Source organism: Sinocyclocheilus anshuiensis, unplaced genomic scaffold, assembly GCF_001515605.1.
Source record: "Sinocyclocheilus anshuiensis isolate Anshui unplaced genomic scaffold, SAMN03320099.WGS_v1.1 scaffold257, whole genome shotgun sequence".
NCBI classification, from domain to species: Eukaryota; Metazoa; Chordata; class Actinopteri; order Cypriniformes; family Cyprinidae; genus Sinocyclocheilus; species Sinocyclocheilus anshuiensis.
In genome coordinates this window covers 96,299-120,888 of record NW_015539889.1, presented here as the reverse complement: position 1 = coordinate 120,888, position 24,590 = coordinate 96,299, and the positions used below count along the sequence as shown (strand labels likewise).

Below are 24,590 nucleotides of genomic sequence, written 5' to 3'. Positions count from 1 at the left end.
ACTTTAGAGTTGATAAAAGCTCAGTTAAATGCAGAGAATCTGTTCAAACTGACAAATCAAATCGATATAAAACAAATGTATTTGCATAATCACTCAAAAATAATTTTAAATGCCTTGCATGGCATTTAAAAAAAAGCACAAAAATGAATTTATTAATGTTCAAAAATGTTTTTAAATGAAGCCTTACGCTCACCAATGATGCATTTATTTGATAAACTATAGACAGTAAATACAGTTAAGTGTCTTATATTATTACAATTATGACAAAATATTATTACAATTTAGAACAACCGTTTTCTACTTTCTTGTTTTAAAATGATTTTTTTTTCCAGTGATGGCAAATCCGAATTTTCAGCAGCCATTTCTACAGACTTCAGTGTCACATGACCATTCAGAAATCATTCTAACATGCTGAAAACAGTTATTTAATTATTGATTTAGTTAGTTAGTTAGTATGGAATGTATTACATGTTTTAATACACATTTACATTTAAATCACAGCACCAAAAACAACTCAATACATCTGCCACTTCTCAGTTCTCAAGCACAGCCTGAAAACAAGACTGGCTGTCATGACAGAGACACAGAACTAAAGCCATCAGAGCCTTCAAAAAAACCCTCAACATTAACAAACCTGTGAGATGACCTTGTGACCTTGAAAACATTATTGGCAGTATGTAATGACAGCATGATGACTGCATTTTTTTTTTTTTTTAGCTATTTATTTTTTCATAATGGCTTTTTTTTTTTTTTTGTTAACTTCACTACACAAAAATGCTTTTAAATCAATATTTTCATCTTATTTTTAGCGTAAAATCACAACCCTGGATGTTTTTTTTTTTTGTTTAGTTCACACGTGGACTGCTGAGTTTAAAAAGTTTGAAAGAACATAGCCGAGGAACAGGCACAGCTGAGGGATGTATCAAGAGACAGATGATGAATTATAATTAAAATCCTGCATGCACATAGTATAGAAAAACAATCAATGTTCAATTTCAGATCTGTCACCTGCATACATGTTTGATATAAATGCAAGGAGAGCAAATATGTCTGTGATATTGTCACTCACATCCCTGTCTTTCAGTTTCTCAGAGAATGATTGCTCAGTAATATCAGAATTTCAGTGGGAGAAACATTCACTGACCTATTTTCATATCGTGCCAGTCAGGAGACCTTCTCTGTTATTGCATAACGATGAACAATACTTATACTGTACCACCAATGAAAATACATACACTCATAAAGCAGCCATAATTGCACTCAGAAGAAAATCCGCACATAGACAATATATAGAGACACAGCAAAATGTTGGTTTTATGATATTGCACAGAGTGATATAATATTGGTGCATCCAGTACAGCTGGGTTGTATGATGCCTGGCTCACTTAAATCTGTCTGAATGTCTTTGGTCTTTGCATTATATAAATAATAAAATATCAAACCAAGCCACATTTGTGTGTGTGTGTGTGTGCGTACGTACGTACATACATACATACATACATACACACATATATATATATTTTTTTTTTGTTTGTTTTTTGTTTTTTTTTCTATTACAAATAAATGCTCTAATAAAAAGTTCAACATTTATTTTAAATCAAAGAATCCTGGACCAAAAAAAAAAAAAAGTTTTCAGATGATGGTTTCCACAAATAAATACAATAAATATATAAAGTTTAGCTATAATGATTTCTAAAGGATCATGTGACACTGAAGACTGAAGTAAGGGCTGCTGGAAATGTAGCTTTACCATCACAGAAACAAATTACATATTAAAATATATTCATATAGAAAACAGTTATTGTAAAGTAATCATATTTCAAAATGTAGCTGTTTTTACAGTTTTTTTTATATATACAGTATCAACAACATTCAGACATTTTAAGTGATATACATCTGCAAACTCTACTGTGGACCAACACAGATTTTCTGAAATAAAATGTACAACATTCACATACCTATATGTCTGGCATAATGTTTATGATTTAAATAAAGTCAAGCCACAGAGACGTTCTCAGAAACAATTGTAACAATTTCTTTTGCATTCCAAAATAACTCACTATCTACAAGGTCTTTCAGCGTAAAGACAAAGAATGGAGAGTAATTTTGAAAAGACATTTCCTGTCAAGGTGTCCGCACAGAGGAAACACGTCAGTCTTTTATCAGTGGCAGAATACCAAAGAAAAAAAAAACACCACGAAATACTGGGATCTGTTCAGCATTCACTTTAATTAGCCCAAGACATTGTTTCATCCTACCCTTTCTCTGCCTAAGTAACCACTATAGGTGATCTAATCAGCCTTCTTTTTGCAGTCTACTCAGGATCTCTGCAACACTTCTTCCCTCTTCAAGTTCATCTGAAGCATTATTTTCTTTGCTAAATTAATTCTCTTTTCACAGTTTTCTTTCTTTTTTCTCACGGAGTCTGCCAATAAGAACATAACTGCATTCATTTGAAGTTCAAAGATGATCTATTCATAAATCACATGAATCAGTTTTAAAACTGTTTAACATAAGGTAACCTTGAAAGGTAAGTAGCAGTAGTTTGAATGCAGCAACTTTAATTTAAACTTTTGAGTCTTGGTACCGGCAGGGATTGTAGGTAGGGGGAAGTGAATGTACAATGCTCTCTTCCAACTTCAATACCATGACTGAGGTGAGACCCTTGAGCAAGGCACCGAACCTCAACTGCTCCCTGGGTGCCGCAGCAAAAAATGGCTGCCAGCTGCTCCGGATGTGTGTGTTTGTTTGTTCACTACTCACTGCTGTGTGTGTACACTTGAATGGGTTAAAATTCCGAGTACGGGACACCATACTTGGCCACACGTCATGTCACTAATTGAAGTAGCAAAGAATGATTAGAGGACTGGAACATTATTAGAGGTGATTTTCAAAAATGTGACCATGGGCTAGGTTCAAATTCGTCATTGTACCAAATTAGAAGACTTTGAGGCCCTCCTGCTGGTCAGTTATAGTATAAAGCAGATAATTTAAATTACAGGGATAGTTCACCCAGTATCGAAAAATATGTCAGCAATTTCTCATTCTTAATGTAATTCCAAACCTGTATGACCATTTTTTATTTTTATTTTTGCAGAGCACAGAAGATATTTTGAAGACTGTTTTTCTTAATTCCTTGAAAGTCAGTGGGTTCCAAAACAACATTGGGGTCCATGTGGTTTCGTTGGATGGACAACGAAACCACTGAGACATTTTGCAAAATACCTTATTTTGTATTCTACAGAAGAAAAAAAGTTAAACAGGCTGAAACAATGGGAGGGTGACTAAATCATGACAGAATTTACATTTTACAGTACTGTCTTTAAGCGCCATATTCTACTTTATCGGACATTTCATCATGATACGATCTTGATTAGATTAAGTGGCCTGTGATCAATATTATGTGCCACTTTACATTTTTACACTTTACATCTCTTTTCTTTACATTGCGTGCAGATGTGGCATGAGAGTGTCACAATAAAAAAAGTGTCTTAAAAAATGTGTCATTTGATCAATGTATCAGTTCATATTAATGTATCATTACACCCCTAGTGTCTAATTCAACATACTGTACAGTATCTTCAGCACATGGCAAATGAAAGGTGGTTTTCACTACAAAACAATGATAAATGCAGTAACAAAGAATGAAGGGAGTATTTGTACATTTCTAACAGACAGAAATGTTAGAAAGCCAAGCCCAAAGCAAACTATCCTGCCCGTTTTTACCTTGTGGGGAAATGCATTGGCACTGTGAGTGGGTTCGAAGAGTCTGATTTCGGTCTGAAGTCTCGCTACTCTATTTTCTCTCCCCAACAGAGTCTGTTCAATTCTTTCAAACCAGCATAAGCTGTGAGGGCAAGATTAAGAATTGTCGTGATGCAATCTCCTTGGAGAAATGCTCTTTGCTCTTATCGAGCATGCATGAAAGTGTTAAATGTGTCATTCACCTTGCTAGGGGAAAAAAAGAAAAAAAAAGCAGTGCCATCCGGCACAGTAAGGACAATAAGCCATTCCACCTTGTGCCTCATATACTCCTGTATGATTTCAAACTGACATCTTGAAAGACAGGGGAAAAAAAGATGCAAAGTGTCTCTCAATCAAAATCCCCTTTGTACCAGCATGAAAGCTGTTGTAAAGGAATGAAAAGTTACAGTCGAGTCTGTCTGCAATTGTACCCTTCCTGCACGTAGCTTACTTTTTAAAAAGCGAGGTGAACTGAAGCGTCCAGCTGTGAACAGAGATCATTAATAGAGAACAGTTCAAAGTTTTCCATTAGACTTACTCCTGAAAACTAATGAATAGAGGCTGTGAAATCTAGATTACTTCTTTGTTTCAAAGGTTTAAATGTTTTTAGACAGTTTCTTTTGTAGCTTAGATGTAAGCTGTGTTTTTTCTTTACACAGCAAAGAATGCAAATGAAGATGACTTTTACCATTTCTTTCAAATAACTACAATATTTTGAATTATAAAACTAAAACACAAGGAAGAAACTCACGCAATGACTTAAGATGATCTTACAATGATGATCATATGAAGCTGTAATCTGTCAGATCCATGTAGGGTGTTTCTTAACTACAGGCACTTTTAGGTCCAGATTTATTGAGATTAAACATTTTGTCTTTTTGTTAAGATGCTATTTAACATGCCTTCATTTATTTTTGCTACTCATGCTTGTTCTGTAAAGATATGATTGTTTTAGCCTTGTTCCAGGTGAGACTTAAAGACTAAAAGTATAAAATCTCATTATAAAATTATGATTTATTTAAAACCATGATAATATAATCAGAGTGAACTAATTTCAATATTTATTGGATGAAAATAATTAATGCACACTACTGTTTGGGATCAGAATGACTTTTTTAAAGAATATTTTTTATTTGGCAAGGATGCATTAAATTGATAAAAAAAAAAGTAAAAAATAAAATAGAAAATTTAACATTTCTATTTCAAAAAAATGCTGTTCTTTTAAACTTTTTATTCATCAAAGAATCCTAAAATTGTATGTTGGTTTCCACAAATAATTTTAAGCAGCACAACTGTTTTCAACATTGCTAATAATAAACAAATGTTTATTGAGCAGATAATCAGCATATTAGAATGATTTGTAAAGGATCATGTGACACTGATGACTAGAGTAATATCTGCTCAAAACTCAGCTTTGCCATCACAGGAATAAATAACATTAAAAAATATATAATAAATTATACAATATTGTTATATTCTTGATCAAATAAATGCAGCCTTGGTGAGTACAAATCTTTCTGACCCCAATGAAGTGTACATTTTTACACTAATTAGGTATAAATTTACACAATTCAATCATCAGTTCCACCATAGCTCCAAATGCTAGTACTAATAAAGTTTTTTATTTATTTATTTATTTTTTGCCACAGTTTAAACTTTAGTTATTTAAATGTAACATGTACGACTGAGTTAAAGTAAGAAAAAAACATATTACAATTAAGGCAAAAATGTATTGTGAACAGAACATTTTATGTGTATCCTACAATCAAACTGTGCAATTATACGTAAATATAATACACTATAATGAAAATATTACATAATTGTGTCCATTTCTGATACATAAAGTTCTAGTATTAGCAAAACAAAGCAGTCTGACACTCCATTCCAAAACTGCCCATATCTGACAAACACCCATTGATGTGTTTACTTGAAACAGCATGGCTTACTTAATTTCCTAACAGAATGTGTCTGGGATTACTCAAGAGATAGAGAAAGAGGAGACAGAATCTGCTTTTGGATCAGATGACAGATTTCTACCACAGCTTTCAACCAGATGTTCGATAACTCTATATATATATATATATATATATACAAATAAAAAATACAACAACAAATAGCAGCTCCACTTAAACCACAAACAAATAAATGCCAGTTGGCTGGAGTTGCCTCTGTATGGGTTTCTTAGGTTTAAGGAGTAAATCAATCTGCATTTTAGATCAGGAGAGAATATGTGGGAGTGTTTTGTTTAATATTAGATCTACAAAGTAATGGTACACAGTGTAAAAGGGTGTATATGTTATACAGGGTGAGCTAGATTATAGATGTATAAATCCTATGTTTCACCACAAAGCAATTTAAGGCACTAAATTATTAATTGTTTACCTTTTCCAATATCATCCATAATTGAAAACAGATACATGCAACCAGGGGCCTGTTTCACTAAGGAGGTTCAACCAACTCTGAGTTAAAACTTGAACTCTGAGTTGACTTACCCTGAGATGGGAAACTCATTTTCGGATTCAGAACAGCTGAATTGTGTTAGTTCAGTCAACTCTTGAGTAGGTTGACTCTGAGTTTAGCGCATGCACCACGACTATGAGAAGTCATGATCAATGGAGCTCTGAAATTATGATTCACCATGGCAACAGCATCGACAAAAAGACGTCCGCATACTTTGAGTCAACGCATAAGTTTAATTCTTAATCACTGTTATAATAACAGAGGTGAACTTCTACTCAGTCAACAGCAAGAAGGCTTGCAAAATAATGAAGAACAGATGAAGAGGAGATGGCCATAATACCAAGTATTGGAAGAATAATAAAATCCAACAGTTAAACAAAAAAAAAACTCTTGCTTTTGTATTTGTAGGAAATAAAGATGACCAAATAAATTGTGCATAATTTGTGTTTATGTAACAGCTGTGGTGGTGGTTACAGCATATATCTCGGACTGCTTCCATATGACATCCTTCCATTCCATATCTGTTTCATTTTCGGAAGGTGCGATGATGGGAATATGCGCGTCATCAATGCATCCAACCACACTGGAAATTCTAAAGGAAATTCTAATTATTGGGTTCCAGAGGTCGCTGCAAGATGTTATCAAGTGAACGTCAGTGGGGCACACCTTCGTTACGGCTCTGCATACAGCGGCCTTACTAATGTGCTCTGCATCCCCAATACAGAAAACTACCAAATAAATATGCATGTGGATATGGCACAAAATTTTTTTTTAACTCCCTACGAATTAATACAGCCTCCTCATCTACAGTATAAAAGGACATGCCATTTTTGTCACTTTAACGGTGTCTGGTGTTTGAAGGGGGGAGGTGGGAGAAACAAAAAATAATCTTGTTTACGTTTGCATTAAGATGATTTTTCTTACCACATGGCGGATAATGTTACGTGTTTTAAGTCAAATGCACTTAAATGAACTTGTTTCCCCCCAGGAAACAAGAATAAACTTTGGCTATATCATTTTTCTTATATAGGAAAAGCATAGTGATTTAAGAATTTTTAGATATTTGTACTTGAAATAAGACAGAAATACTCAGTAAGAAAAGCATTTTTGCAGCGTGAATGAATGAAAAAGGTAATCACTTACACTTTAAAAAGGGGGAGGAGCCCGCAAGAGACTCTGGGTTTACCGAAGACAACCTGCTCCCGACCAGGTTAGGTTCATAGAGTAAGTTACCACGGTAACTGACTCGGAGTATAAGTTACCTCTCTTTCAGAAAGGGGCTTGACTTACCCTGCTTTCTCGGGTTTGACATACCTCTCAGTCTGAAACGGAAAACCCAGAGTTTCCCTTATTTCAGGGTTAACATACTCAGAGTTTTCACTTTACCTCCTTTCTGAAACGGGCCCCAGGACAAACCATAAAAACTCCATCTTGAAACCAAAGAAAAAGTTTATCTAAAAAAAGAACATTCTGTCAATATTATACACACACACACACACACACACACAGACACACAATGGGTATAGAAAAGAATCACCCCCCTTTAAAATGATCACATTTTGTTGCTTTGCAGCCTGAAATGAAGACAGACAGTTTTTGTTTTATCCAGCTGTATTTACTCAGTGCAACTTATAACATCCAAGTGAAAGATATAACACCAACATGTGCAAATACACACACACACACACACACACACACACATATATATATATATATATATATATATACAGTATATATACACACAGTATATATTTTTTCCCTTAGAGAAGATCTTTCCCCTTTACAGACAGAAAGTTCCTTTTTGTATGAATTATACCTTTCAAATCTTAAATCTGAGCTATAACATGTGATTAAACCTTGCTGTGTCTTCACATCCAGTTTAATCATATTAATTTTCCTTCTGGCAACTGACTTTTAAATGGTACACTGGTTAATATGCTTGTTAATTTTAGGACATTTGGTTAATCAAACTCTTTATACCATATACAGTATGTCCTGTATCTAGGTTGGTGACCTATGATCTCCCTCCTTCATCCAAAATTATGCCATGTCCCACACCAAACAGATAAGCCTCAAGCATCTGAGTTAGCATTCCTAACCCAAAGCATGGTTAGCATTCCTAACCCAAATCCAGAGTGCCTGCTCTGCATTAGAATAGCACTGGGAAAACACTCAAGTGTTGTGTTGATTCCTCATTGCATTGCATTGTATTTGTTATTTTCCTTCTCAAAAAAATTGATTACAGCTGGCAGCGCTGAAGTCGTACTGGATTTTATCAAAGCTGTGCAAACACGTACTATTCCATACATTATTTACACCTATCAGAGTGGAACGTGTCCATGCATATTCATTGAAAAGTGTAAGGCAAGCTTTTCTATAGTAAACATCAACCCAGACATTTATTCTATTGTCCAAATGAACTGATACTGGCCACAAGAAGATACCCAGCATCCATCTCAAAAGCATACCAGTCAGCTCCTTCAAGGGGAGAGACCAATACAAATCAGGACTTTCTTCAAAGTCACTTGATTGAAGTGATATAAACATACTTTAACTTTTGAAATGTTATGTTCCCTCCCCTGAAACTGCAAAAATGAGGAAGGCTAATTATAATAATCATAGTCTTGTTATAATAGTCCTTTAATGGAACAAAAAGCTTGTTTCCAACACTGGATAAAAATAAATAAATAAATAAATAAATAAAAAGATAATTGTGACTTTTTATCTCAAAAATCTGACTTTTTCTGTAATTCTGTAAAAAAGTCTGAATGGCAAGATATAAATTATAAATAAATAAATACATTCTAAAATCTGAATTGTGAAATATAAACTCATAGTTGCAAGAAAAAATAAGAGAGATAAAAAGTCACAATTACGGTAAATCACAAAATTATTTGAATCTTTTGTTCCATGGTGGAAACAGAATTGTGGGGGGGAAAGGAAAAAAAAAGAAAAGAAACAGAAAAAAAAAAAAACAGAATTGTGAGATGTAAACTTCAAATTTCTGAGGAAAAAAAAGTCATAACTGCAAGATATAAACTCAGAACTACGAGATGTAAACTGAAATCAGAATTCTGAGTTTATATCTCACAATTCTGAGGAAATGTAATGTAAACTCTAGAAAAAAAGTCAGAATTGTGAGATAAAAAGTGGCAAATACCTTTTTCATTTTTTCATCCCATGGTGGAAAGAAGGTTCCACAAAAAAAAAAATAAATAAATAAAAAAACGCTGAAAAATGGATGTGTAAAACTAAATTCTAAATAAACCTTCATTAACACCAAAAAGATACTTCAGGAAGAAAATTCAATTCTGCAAAAGCGTAGAAAATATGGCAATTTAACATGCAAATGACCATTTAAAAATCGGTTATACTGTATTGCACAGTAATGGTTTCATCACTGTCATAATATTATCATAATGTTATAATGCACAAGCTTTCACTTGGAGAACTAGCAGGACAAACACAGCCTATTTAACTAGTAGCTCCTCATATGTGAATATGCTGCTGGAGTGCAACCCCAGGGGATTCATAAAGCTGTTGTGTCTCTCTTAGGGACACTCTCAGTCGGAGAGCATGATGGGAAATAATCTGCTGTATGTGCGGCCCAAATGTTCTCTCCCATTTCCTCCGCCTTGCTCCATCCAGCCTGACGTCAATATGTGGATTAGAATGTTTTCATCTCTTACACTGCCTCCTCCCTTAATAATCTAAAAGCTGCTTTCCCAGGAAGCAAAACAGCGACATGTGTAACAAAGATCAAAAATCCCTGAGCCTGAAAAAGAATGATTTATTTTTTCATCTGCATTATTTTTTTCCACATCTATTTACCAAATAATAATTAAAAAAAAGGTGTGGCAGGGAGAGGAGTGGGATGCACCTCTGGTTCGCTTCCTTTCAATTATTCAGTAAATTTCCAGTGTTCATCAACTAAACTCTTAAAAAAAGGTTCCAAAAGGGTTTTTATCTATTTATTTTTTGCGGCGATGCCATAGAATTTTTTTTTTCCAGTGAACGGTTTTTAAAACAACCTGTTTTTTTTTTGTCTTAGAGTGAAAAACATTAATAATCTGAAGAACCTTTTGTTCAATGGAAAGTATCCATGGATGTTAAAGGTTCTTCTTTATTTTTAAGAGTGTATTTATTGTGACTATAAAAGAAGGTTTACAATCATCATCATCATCATCATCAAAGATATGCACCAATGTAAAAAAATTAGTAATTTTTCATGTTATGTTCAATAACTGATAAATATTCAATTTTAATATTCCACTCCCATTAAAAATCTATATTAATTATTTTGACAGAAATGTAATATAAAACAGTAAAAACCAATATTGTTTTAAATGCTGTAAGTGAATTTATAATTGTACATTACATTATGAAAAAAATGATATTCATTTTTGTGATTCCATTTTTTACTTTTCTTAATACATTTAAAAATGACATTCTATTATGTTTTTTTTTTTGTTGTTTAAAAAAAAGTCACATTTTAACTGACTATTTCTGTAATATAAATGTAAAAGTAGAGCAAATTAGCTTAAATTAAATATATTAAACAGATATTAAATGTGTAATATTGGCCACTAACTCATATAGTACCTCCAAATATTTTGCATCGCTACAAGGAGGATAAGGACCAACATCGGCATCATGTGCCTCAATTATCAAAGACAAAACATTTTCTTTTGTAAGTTAAAAAGCCACTTGACTCAAGTCTCATTTGCTTGATGCTTATGAAGGCCTGAATTATCACAACATTCCTGAATTGTGATGGAGTGAATCATGAAATGTTCATCTCTAAATTGCGTAAGCAAGGCTACTAACAGTCTGTCCAACAGTAAAACACATTGACAGCGACAGAATGCGTTTTATATGTCTAGTACCACGTTTAACAATGATGAACAAGTCACACAATCCATATTTACAGCTTAACACGAGGAAATGCTGAGGAGAAATTGCTTATGATGCCTGTCTAAGCGAAAACTGGTCGTCTCCTGCTGATCCTTCTAAAAAAGTAAAGCTAGGGACTGAAGTCTCATCAATTCTCGTCTGTCACCAATGAGGGACAGCAGTCCTCAGGGCGCTGCACATGATCCTTCTCATTACTCATTCTCGAACAAGGAAAATAATAGGTGGACTTTCTTGCATTTCTAATTTCAGAAATGATAAATAGAAGAAATGGCATTATATACTACAAATAGTGTCATTTGATCCTAGATATGAAGTCATTCCTAAAATGACCTGACCTAAATTGAACTCTTAATACAGTAAAACAGGTTACCATTTCCTCCATATTTAACCAGCTGGATTTTCTGGCTGAATTCAGAATAGCATAGGCTACTACTCTTTTAGGAGATATAAACATGGCAGCAGGATTAGTATGCTAGTACACTGAAAAAAATGTTTAATTCATCCAATTAAAACAATGTAGGGTAATGATTCACATCTATATTTTTTTACTTGAGCCAATGAAAAATAAATAACTTGCCCTTAGGGGCAAGTAAATCCAAATTCAGCCATTATCAAAATTTATTTTTCAGGAACTTAATTTTTATACCACAGAAAGTGCATGAAAACTCTCTCTCTCTCTCTCTCTCTCTCTCTCTCTCTCTCACACACACACACACACACACACACACTCAGTGTTCATCTGATCATAAGCACTACACCATACATATCATCTACATATCATCTACTAGTTTTATATAGTGGGGAACCAAATAAAAGCAAACAGAGCTGTTTGTCTCAGTATCTAAACTACTGGGGAAACCCTGCCGCTTCATTCCTGTGCTCAGGGTCTAAAAAAAGCCTTATTTGCGGACAAGTCTCAACTCTTACTTTCTTTACCCATGGCATTTGTCTTGCCTTGAAAAAATCCCCACACCAGAGATATGACTATGCAGCATATGATAACACACACTGCCAAAATTGTAAAGGCCAAGGTAAGTTTAGCTGCTATTATGCACATCCTCTGGATTTCCTCTCATCTGCATCACTCTCAAGAGGACACATAAAGAACAGGGCATTTGGGATAATGGGCTGAGACCCACTCTATTATTATTACTGAAGGAGTCTTAAGTCCTCAGAGTTTCTCTTTCAGGAATCCAAACCAGCCAAGCAGGAAGTCAACTTAAACGTAAAGCCATTTTCTTGTGTTAATAAAATATGGTAAAAGCCTCTCACCATTTTTCCTTTCCTTTACTTATCACCACAACAATTCTCCAAAGACAACAAACAAATAGATTAATTGTACGTTTATCTTTTTACCTACAAGCTAAATCTACTCAATGTGACATTTTTTTTGCCTATGGGGACAACAACAGCTAGTAAAAATCAAATCACAGTTTTACTTATAGGGAATCGGTTTCTTAAAGGACAATATGATAAAAGAAAGATAGGATAATGAGTTTGAGATGGAAAAGTACAGAATTGTGTATTACTTGCATTAAGCATATAATTGGGTAAAATACATAACATTTTCAGTGCAAACCTCTCAGATAATTCAGTGTCTACGGTATCTGAAACATCTCTACACCAGAGAAGCAGTACTTCCTTCAAATACTTTCTACTTTCTATCAATGATCCTTGTGGCAAATCTAAATTATGCTTATCACAAATAGTCATGATCATTTCTGAACATTAAAGGGGTCATATGATGCTATTTTAAAGATCATTATTTTGTAGAGAGAGAGAGAGAGAGAGAGGGCAGAGCCCCAAGAAGAGAGAGGCAGCAAAGGAAAGAGAGACCAAAGAAAAAGAGGTAGCAAAGGAAAGAGCCAGAGCAACAGTTACAGTCCTCTTTTATCCCTTTCTACCATGTGTGAAAAAACCATCAGCACGATGGTATAAAACTGTACATTTCTAGTCTATTACCACCCAATGCCACTTATACCAACGAAGGAAATAAGCGCAGTTAGAATAGCTAAATATGTGGGAGAGTGTTGCTATTGAGTGACTATTGTATTGCAATAGGTAGCACTTTAATATAAACCTTGTTAGCACATAATTAATAATTGAAATAACAATATTTTGTTATGGTTACACTTGAATTTGTTACAAAATAGATGAAGGATGGTAAAACATAAACAATTAATTGTACCCAGCATGTCTGTTGTAAATAAATCTTAACCAATGATTCCTAATTGCATCTACTTCCGGAAGGCCAAATAAAGTACTTTTGCTTTTGCACTGAATCACACACCGTCTCCCTGACATGGCTGCATCAACACTACTGCTGTTCCTGAAACCACGCCTTGCACATTTGGGCAGGCATTATGCTAATATTTCCACATAGTGACGTAGACATGTGGGGGCGTGTTAGAACGAGCTGTTTTAGGTAGGCGTGGTTGACTCTTAACTTTTATAAAGAATATCTCTTTGGATTTGAGACTTTAGTCTTTGCAACTTTACAGATCTTCTTTATGCACCAAGAGCTTGTAACACTCCAAAGAGAAAGGAAAACTTGAAATCGCATCATATGACCCCTTTAAGAAAATCAGGAAAACTTTTCCAGACAAGTTTGTATAACGAGACTAGAAAAACTGCATTCAGACAAATAATGCTTTGCTGAACTCAGCAAAAATCTTTTTTGTCTGTAGGTTGGTAATATCATTGGACATTTGACAGCCTGATTCAACCTTGTCATATCATAAAAAGGTCTTATATTTTTAATACGTTTACTGACCTTGACACTACAATGTGCCTGCATGTGTCTTCTCTGTTGTATTACTTCCTGGTTATTGTCACATGACAACAAAATGGCTGCCTTTATGCTGGATTTCTTACCTTGATTTGGTGAACAAATATTATGAAATAAAGAAATAGTAATAATGTTTAAATTATAATAGTTAAAAAATAACAATATAATATATAAGAACAAATGTAAATAAAAGAAAATTTATGTTTTTTTAAAGAATTTCAGAAATATTTAAATATAAATAGGGTTTTTCAAATATATACAAATATACTGAAAATAAAACAGTCATACAAAAGCCATTAAAAAAAATGTCATTTTAGTTTGGTTAATTACAATAAACTGGCTTTTGATTATTACACAGGCTTGGGAAGGGAATGATCCAGTCAAATCACTCTTCAAGCCAAAATGGAAGAGCAATAACTGCACTGTCAACAGAACAAAAGCAAATGCAATGATAAAGGCCAGCATACTGTGAACACAACATGCACAAAAGCCAAAGCCAGAAAGATTTTATTCTTCTAAAATTGTCCAATCACTTGCAGTCCATTGCTTTTGCTGCAAAGGGAAGGAATGTCTGAAAATCTTCAATAGAAACTGCAATTTGCAAGATCATTTTGTGCTGTTGTCACTCTTGTATTAATACAAGGGTTTCGAAACATTCAGAGTCACCGTGAAAGTGTCTCCACTAACCTTGGACAGCAGAATCCACATGAAATCTAGCATGAACTAAGAAACTGTCAATTTAAAGATATAAACCATAAATCGTCCATACCCTATTGATTTCGCTTTCTTCTTGTCTAATCATTCTATGCAAGCAGTAACTGAGGCACCGTGCTAGTGGCCAACGATTGGTGGACAGAAAAGCTGGCACATTCTTCTTTCCTGCCAATATCTATTCTCACTTCCTCTGAGTTGAGCCCAGCTGTCACAGGCAGATGGAAACAGAACAGAGAAAAGCTTCAGATCAGCTCACGGATCACAATCTTTAAATTCTCCTACAGCTGCCAAAACGTTCTTCAGCACCATCTTACCTTGACGAAATGGTCCGTCAATAAAAATCTCTGTTTCTTACATTTTCTAATTTGGCAACATGGATCTTAAATCTAAAGGGGGGTTATTCTGAAACCAGACACATCGCAAAAACCCGTACATTTGACGGCCATGTATAGGATGTCATAGGCAGCACCTCAAGAAGTTTGCATGACCACCTGATCTACGACCCTGGATGCTCAGAACAGGAGGTGAAGCTGAAATTGCGGGCTGCATTAGCTAACATCTGTGTGTTTGCTTTGAGTTAGTGACCCTTTAAAGATAGATGTTTATCTTTTTTTTTTTCTTGAAGAACAGAAGCGAAATATTATCCAATATGTCTAGATAATAAGTTCCAGGAACTACAGTATGTTTCCTCGTAGTTCTCAGATGCTGGGCAACACCGCTTGAATGATCTTCACAAGTACGGAGATAAGAGGAACAGTAATCTTGGAAAGTTCTGAAGAACATGAGTCCGTAAATGTCTACAGTATGTGTATGCAACAGTATGCAACAGAGGCACTTCCAAACAAGACCAGAATCAAGATTATTAGAGGTTCATTACTGGGAAGCTCAAGCCTGAACTTTAACCTCACAGAATTTAAAATGAATGCGGTAAGAGATTAAAATCAATATACAGCACAATAACCTTGAGAAATCGATGCATAAACTGCTTTTACACCTTAATAACAGCAAACAGGAGACTAGAAGGTGCAAGTCATTTGGCCAAATTTGTAAATAATTAGCTTGTAGTGGGAAAACAACAATCTGTACAATGGCACAAACACATGAACTTACTCAAATAAATGACATGAAGTAGGACAAAATGGACAGGCAAAACATATATGAGGGCCATGAGCATTTAAGAGGTGTGAATAAGTCCAGGCAAACTATACTAGCATGCAGCATCCAGAATCAGTGGCTAGGGAAATGCACAGGTCACTGGATTTGGAAAGCAATAGCTGCAGGTGGAATTTAAAAATGAAGGTGGAATCATGTTGAAGCCAATCCCAATGTCTCAGGCCAGTCCATCACAGTGCTAACATACACCACCCTTCACACTCACACCTATAGCCAATTTAATGTCTGCAATTCACCTATCCTGGAGTGCATTTCCCAAAAGCATAATATGGTTGCAAGTTCCCTTGTTACTAAAATAGTTCAATGATTCTGCATTGCTTGAAACCATAGTTCCAACAAATATTTGCAAACAGCATCACAAACTTGTGTGGTTGGAACTATAGCTTTTGAGCTGTGGTTAAAAGCATAGTTGTAATGCTTTTGGGCACAATACTGTAACACCGTGTCTGCACTGGACGTGAGTGACGCAACCTGGCACAACAAAATACAATAGAACTCATTATAATCAGTGATGCTGTCTACACTGGATGCAGCGTGGCACAATCAAACACAACTGAACCAGCTAATTAAGATCGTCAGGAGCACTTACCAATTACACACACATGTGTTGGAACTAGAGATGAAACGGTATAATCTTATCATGATTATAGTGACCAAAATTATCAGGGTTATCAGTATTATCATGGTATTGATAAAATGTGCTGGAAATGTGCAAAAATCGCATGTGCAAATGTGCATAAATCGTTTCACCAAGTTTTATATTTAAACAAACAACAAATAAAATTACTTTTTGTTTGCATAAAACTAAAACAATAACATTACCAATGATGTTAAATGACAACATGACTGACAACAGTTTATCTAATAACATGTACAAAAATTTCAAATAAAGCTTTGAAAAAGTTTCATAAAATGGTAAACCTCACATTTCATCCTTCAAATAAAGAAAAGGGTTAAGACAAAATGATAACTGATTTAGGGATGTGCCGATACGAGTATCGGTACCGAACTGTTCATGGGGCAAATTCCAAATGGAAGTAGTCATTCCAACTTTTGAACAGGATGAAGATGTCCAAATTGTTCTTATTTTGTTGAAATATCTTTTTTTTTTTCATTTAGTACTGCCCTTCAGAAGCAACAGAAGATTCTTGCATGTTCCCGAAAGACAAATTAGGTACAAATCACCTTTATCTTCAAATTCATAAAGTTTCCACCCCCCGGCTCTTAATGCATCGTATTTCCTTTTGGAGCATCAGAGAATGTTTGAACCTTTTTTTAATAGTTGTGTTTGAGTCCCTCAATTGTCCTCAGTGTGAAAAGATGGATCTCAAAATCATGAAGTCACTGCTGGAAAGGGTTCAAATATGCAAAAGATGCTGGAAAACTGTATGCGTGCTGTGCGCACATGAGACTGTTACTTAAAACTTTGCTTTATGCTGGACAGTATTTATTTATCCTGAGTTGTTCAAATCGCGGTAATCGACTACGGTTTTAATGATCATTAAAATATGAAACTGTAATACTAACCGTGGGGAATTTTATCATGATATCACAAAGCCGGTAATTGTTTCATTGGAACTGAACTCTGTAGGTAGGTAGATTTCCAGGATTGGGCACTGCTGCTTTATATCTTCTGGCCCAACCAGGACTCAAACCAGCAACCTTCATGCTGTGAAGGAATAACACTACCCACTGAGCCACTATGCTGCACTTGACAGTATTGTATCATCAAAAGTCTAATTTAGTCGCAACACACATTGATTGATCCCACTGTGGCTTCATTTAAATGCTAATTTGGGATCCTGTAGCTCAAACAGTAAAGTTTGGCTTTTATTAATGCCAAGGTCATGGGTTCAATTCCCAGGGAATGCATGAAGTGATAAAAATGTAATGTAATGCTAATTCATTTGGAAACCAAGTATGTACATGAATTTTCCTTACCAGAGCAAAAATAGACAAAGTAACTGGCTATTTTGTGACTAAAACGTACATTACTCAAAATTAACTTCCTGCTTATTGAATTGTTGCATAACAATTGACATATAATGATAATATCCAACATAACAGTAGTCTTATGCCCATGTACTATTGCCTTATTACATCCCTGCAGTGATGTGTAATTGTGGTGTAATTGTGTTGACTTTGGAAATACTAAGTCATTCAGCTTATCTGATGTCGCAGCCATATCCTGTATGCCCATAAAACCCATATTGACATGATTTTTGTGTGACTGTCATGATAAGAGTCCTTCATAGATGATTTAGCTGAAGAGATGCACATTCCATGCATTAGAGACTCGTTGACGAGCCCAGAAAAGATAAGTGAAGAGCTTTAGATTGCTTCTACTCTGCACAATTGTCATTCAAAGCATTTATTTCCACAACCACTTTTCCAAACAATGTGAGGAGACAGGAAACACTGCAACCCCTAAATCAACCTGTGGAGCACTGAGCAGTGTAGACCACTCGCCAAAATATGACAAATTTTCCTTCCATTCATAGTTTTGAATTTGAATTTCGTTGTGATTGGAATAAAACTGGATTGATTCGTAAGCATCACAGTGGTCATCTGTTCTGCCACTGACCTTGTCCTGGCGGCTAGATTAATTATTTCTGAATTCAGTTGACTGTAGTTTCAAAATATCTATCCCAAAGTTGACAAAAGCTTTGTCTGCAAACGAAAAATTGTCAAAGGTAATCAATTTTCAGCACAGGGCTGCCGTCCATCCTCCATTATAAACACACACACACCTCGAAAAATACAGTACTGTAAGGACAGTATTGATGCACTATGCCCCGTCTATAAACAAGCCCTTTTACAAGCACAGCCACATTGCATTTTATTCAATATGTGCTCTTCTATTCTTCCCCTGCTGACTGAAGGCCTTAAAGCTTTTTACACAATACAGCAGCCTGCTTAAACCACTACGTTGGAGTATAGAGTTTGTAGAAAGCATTATGTTCTTTGTATGACAAGGAGTATGGGAAAACAGCTGGTATGCTACAACCATCAATATTCAGATGGATTATGTTTTGTTTTCATTTGCTATTAAGAAAAGGCAGTATTGGTTTGGGAAGCCCTGTGCTCTGCCACCTTTCCAATGTTTGTTCTCTTCAGCAACACAAACAGCAGAAGCAGGAATAATAGAACATTTTCCTAACATTCCCATGAACTGCATCAAAAATAATACGCAAAATAGTTAACATGAAATAGGTTGGAAAGGAAAATTGTCAATTTTGGTTCTAAATGTCTCCTGAATTTCAATGGTTTCATGCTCTCAGCAGCAATAATTCACTACACAAACCATGTTTATCCCTGCTGCAAAGTGAACCTTTATTTACTGTATTGCTGCTGTATTTATTGCCTTACAACATAGTTTGTTCATAGTTTGATGTCAAGATACCTGCTCAAATACACAATTTGTTGACTATTTAAAAGAGATTTTACTAAGTCACAGATTAATTTGGGCCAAATAACCCCAGCATTTGAGTTTAATTAGACATACTGCCTTTGACAATAACATCAATCAATCAATCAATAAGGGAAGTGTTTTTTTTTTCAACATTTACATTGAATTTGCCATCCTAACTATTTAATATTATAGAGTTAGTTGTATTTTATTGCATTAAACATTTTCCCTGTTGTCTACACTAAAAACTGTGTTCCTGTAGCTCAAAAAGTACAGTACAACACTAGCAACATGAAGGTCATGGGTGCAGTTCCATGGGAATGTGTGAACTGTAAAATGTACACCATAAGTGCAATGAAGAAAAAGCATCTTCCAAATGCATCAATGTAATGAAAACAGACCTGTGACCAATTTTTATTGGGTCACGAACCACCAGTTGAGAACTGCTGCTCTATGGACCTCTAAAATGTGTCTGATGAAACTGTTGAAAGACTGACTACACTCAGTTCTGGCTAAGAGAGATCAGCATTTGAATGTACTTGCTTTGATGTTTCATCATCAAATGAATAATTTCATGAAATTAAATGTATGTATCATATTTTTGTACTGTTACTGCATGCTCAGATGACATGATCCTTTGTAACATCTAAAAATTCACAGCAGATGATTCAGATTCATCTCCCCAATGCAACTTAACTGAGCCAAGACAGAAATAAGTGTGCTTTTGGGCTGTTAGCATAAGAAGAACTCATTTGTCTTTGTTTGAATGCTTTGAGAGACTCAAGTTTGTATTGGGTGACAAAGAAGCTCCTGAAGGTCACATTTATGTCTTCTAAAGGAGGCAGGAAATCAAAGAGTGATTATTGGAGACTAAAGCTGGAATTGCAAACACCTGTCTCACACTGCAGCTAGTACACTTCATCATGATGGATCTGTTAGGGTAGAACTCTCTTAAGAAGAGGAAATGGAGGAATCCACAGGGGGGTTCAATGGCTCAGTTGTGGAGAGTCGGCGCTGCTCTGAGCTCTGAGGGGTGTAGAGGGCGATGCTGTGGGTCATTCCTGGAGTGGTGTTGGAGTTAAAGGTCATTAGGAGTAACAGCACCTTTATACAAGCTATATTTCTAAAAGATTTTTCCAAAGTCTGAGGTAGCCGTAATGTCAGGAGGGCAGAACAGCTTCTTTGATGAAAGATGTGTTCATTTTCAAAAGTATGAAATTCTGTCTTGAACTATTAAGAGAAAGAGAAAGGGAAGTTGTTTACTTGCTCATGATTTTGAAACTTTTTGAATGGTGATGTACAATCAGTCGTCCTCGTCTACTGAAAGATATTATGGTTGAGGAATTGCACAAAAGAAAATGGCAGTGATTCAGCATATTTCAAGATCTTAAAGTGATAGTATGTGTAAAATGGAAAATGGAGAAGAAAGTCAGTCATACAGGTTTTGAACAGTGTAATTTTAGTATAATTGTTATACTATTACAGTTGTATTAATATTTTTAATATTTGTATTTTTATATTTTATTAGATTTTTTTCATAAATTATGTCTAGGCAATATATATTTTAGTACTTCAAGATAAACTAAAAGAAAATGAGATATGATGCACTGGCAACAAACTAGTTTAAAGGGGTCATATGATGTGATTTCAAGTTTTCCTTTTCTCTTTGGAGTGTTAAAAGCTGTTCATGAATAGATAAGACCCCTAAAGTTGCAAAGACTAAAGTCTCAAACCCAAAGAGATATTCTTTATAAGAGATAAGACTGGTCCACGCCCTCCTAAAACGCCTCGTTTAAATTAGGGGTGGGAGAAAAAATCGATCCATCGATGCATCGCGATTCTCTCTCCAACGACTCTGGATCGATTCTGAGAATTTCAGAATAGATTCTGAGCTTAGTTTTTAGCTAGATGCGCGATGACGCTGAGTTTGCTTTAGAAACACCCGTATTCTCCTTGCTTCCAATTCCTCACACACATACACCACTCGAACCTTCCGTAAAATAATCTTTCATAAAGTTCGGAAAGGTTGAAGCAAATTACAAGGACATTCGCGGGCTTCATTGCACAGGATGCGCTGTGAGAGACGCGCGCTTTGTTTGATGCTACACTTGAAGTGTGCGGTCTCGACCATCGGTATTTTCCTTACAAATGCTCTACGAAGTCATCATTTATGTGGTTTGGAATGCAGTGGACTTATATATTTAAAATATGAACCTCACTAACAGAAGGCTGCTTTCAATTTCAAATGCTGACGCGCGCTTTGTTTGTGAAGACTGCTCGCGCATGCGGCTGTGCGCGACTCCGTGTAAGTGGTGTAATGCACTTGCGTCTCAAAATGGCAAAATTAATGTAAACACAGCCAGTTATGTGTAAAGGGATTAAATGGACAGGACAAACCATATTACTTCCGTGCGTGAATGCAGCTTAATAGATCTCCTGCTGTCTATGATGTCATAGTAAAAAACAACATTAAAGATGAAGAAAAATCACTCACAGTTCTTGAATGGAAAACGTTCAGATAATCTTAAATACTGAAAGCACTCTTTGTTTGTAATATGTTTCTATGCTCCTCTTTATTATTTGCTACTTGCTTGTATGTTTTGAAGTTATATTACTTTAAAATTACATTATTAATTATTATCAATTAATTATTATTAACATATAACTGTTTTAATTATTTTTTTCAATTTATAATTATTTTAAAAAGTACTTAATTACTTATGTAAGGATATGTAAATGTAAGGATTTTAAAATTCTCAAGTTGGTAAACTAATTAATTAATAAGGGGGGAAAAAGTATGTATGTATGTATGTATGTATATGTATGTGTTTGTTTGTTGGGTAGTTTAAACAGCAAAAAAACAAGGGATTTATGATATATCAGCCAATATATATATATTATCACATTAGTCGATATTAGATATACTTGTATATGTCAGACAATTTAACAGGCAAATTTCACCTATTTTTATGTTAACATTTCCTAACATTTTTATGCTAATATTTAACATTTAATGCTCACTTGGAGTTAATATTCTAAAACACTAATAATTTAATAATACTGTATTAAATCTATTAGATTTTTAGTTTTTAATACTTATAACTTGAATACTTTTATTCAACACGGATGCATTAAATTGATCAAAACTTACAGTCAAGACATTTAGAACAACATAATAAAGACATGATGTTACAAAAGATTTCGGTCCCACTATTATATATATTGAGTGGCCTTAACTACTATGTACTTGCATTTAAATTAATCATTTGGTACAATGCACTTATTGTGTACATAAATGTTTTTATATTGTATTTATATTTTTAAAAAATACCTGCATGTAATTACATCTGTAATTAATTTCTGAAATTATATTTAGAATTACACTGTTGACCCATCCCTTACACCTTAACCCACCCTTAAACCTAACCAGACCACCAAACCTGTCCCTAACCTTACCCATATCCTACCTCAGTAGCAGCAAAAGTGTTTTGCAATACAATATGAACACAATAAGTACATTGTACTTATTTTTTGATGTAAGTACATAGCAGTTAAGGCCACTTAATATAAAGTGGGACTTTACATTAAATAAATGCTAAATTTATTTAATATTAATATTTTAAATGAATGCTAAATTCATTTAAAATTATTACATTCAAATAAATGCTGTTCTTTTAACTTTCTATTAATCACAGAATCCTATAAAAAAAATAGCAGCACAACGGTATTCAACATTAATAATAATAATAATAATAATTATAATAAGGCATGTTTCTTGAGCACCAAATTAGCATATTAGAATGATTATCATGTGACACTGAAAACTGGAGCAATGGCTGCCGGAAATTCAGCTTTGCCATCACAGGGATAAATGACATTTTGAAATATATTACATATAATTACACAGAATACATAGAAAACTATTATTTTAAATTGCAATATTTCACAATATTCCAGTTTTTGCTGGTTTTGATCATATAAATGCAGCTGTGTTGAGCATAAGAGACTTACAAAAGCATTTTAAAAAACCTACTGATTCAACCTTTTGAATGGTAGTATATGTGACATTCACTATGAAAAAAAATGTGTAAAAAGCATTTTGTTGACGCTCACATTAACATAGCAACTGTCCTAGAGATTGGATGCAAAACCAAATTGGATTTGAGTACAGTGTGAACAAAGCCTAAAATCTCCCTGTCAGTCCGTCCCAAACTAGTGTGCCTGCTTCACGCTGTTCTCAGAGTTTAACGTGTTTTCTTATGTTGTCAACCTTGGATTAGCATTTTTGTTTTCTTCTTTGACACTATACCAAATGGCTTATCGTTGCGGGTTAATTGGTTTTCTAGCACTGGCATCTGGGGATGGTAATTAGGGGAGACAATGCTCTTGATATGGGCTTTGATTAAACTCCCTTCAGTGCTGAATATGACAAGAAGCTCTTTTTTTTATCAGGGATGCAAGTTTTGTTTGCAGACTGACGTGTTTCGGAAGAAAAAAACACCTCCAGATGCAATGCTAACAGGCATATTTCCTTTCACAGATCTTTTTCTGGTACAAAAATATTCCCCCAGAGTGTAACATCAGCCTTCGTTCACCTGCCGCTGCTGATGAACATCCTCTAATAGTCTCCTTTACACGCATACGAGCGCGCGCACACACCAACATCAAAAGCCAATTACGGCAAAATAATGAAGAAACCAAATTGCCCCCGAGACGTCTTGCATCGTGACAAATCAATAAAAGGACCATGATGACACACAATGAGGTGCCAATAAAGCATGGGGCTGCAGAAACGTTTGACTCCCAGTCTTGGGGGTCACACAGATTCACTGACAAGTGCTATGGTAAGTAGTTTTGTCTCAGACGTGTGACCTCTGGCCTTAATCAGCCCGTTTTTTTTTTCCGCCACTTCTTCAATCAGGGAAATCGGTCGCAGTGGCTGATAAGGGTCTATTCTAGAGCTAAAATGAAGAAAGACGGGGGTTTGGCGGCTTTTAGCACACATCAGATAACATAAGAGCTGTACTAAAGAGAGTGTGATGTGAGACGGATAGTGATCACAAGCGCGGTCGGCTCCCGAGATGTGGCAGCAGAGAAGGACCCTCCCTGACACTGTGGCACAGATGGATAAACAAAGGATCGCGCGAAAAAGGCCACACGACTGACTAGGGCTGGACAATAATTCAATATCAATATGTATCGCGATATAATTCTTTTCAATAACGGTGATATGATTTTTAAACACATTTCCGATATTTCGATATACATTACCAGTGTTTCCCATGCATTGATTTATTTGTGCCGTTTGACTTCGTTGAATAAACATGAGCACTGCACGTTTCAAAATCATAACACGGCGCGGGTGTTTTATATGAATGTATCTCTGAA

At 35.0% G+C, this 24,590-nt stretch overlaps 1 protein-coding gene and 1 long non-coding RNA gene across 3 annotated transcripts in view; both read right to left on the bottom strand.

Moving 5' to 3' along the window:
• LOC107685627 (uncharacterized) overlaps positions 1-13,944 on the bottom strand; it is a 77,270-nt gene extending 63,326 nt beyond the window's left edge. The window contains exon 1 of the long non-coding RNA XR_001633970.1: positions 13,892-13,944. This is a non-coding gene — a long non-coding RNA (uncharacterized LOC107685627). The remainder of the gene's footprint in view (positions 1-13,891) is intronic.
• Positions 1-24,590, bottom strand: part of LOC107685626 (immunoglobulin superfamily member 21-like) — a 268,079-nt gene that overhangs the window by 233,946 nt on the left and 9,543 nt on the right. The window lies entirely within an intron of this gene.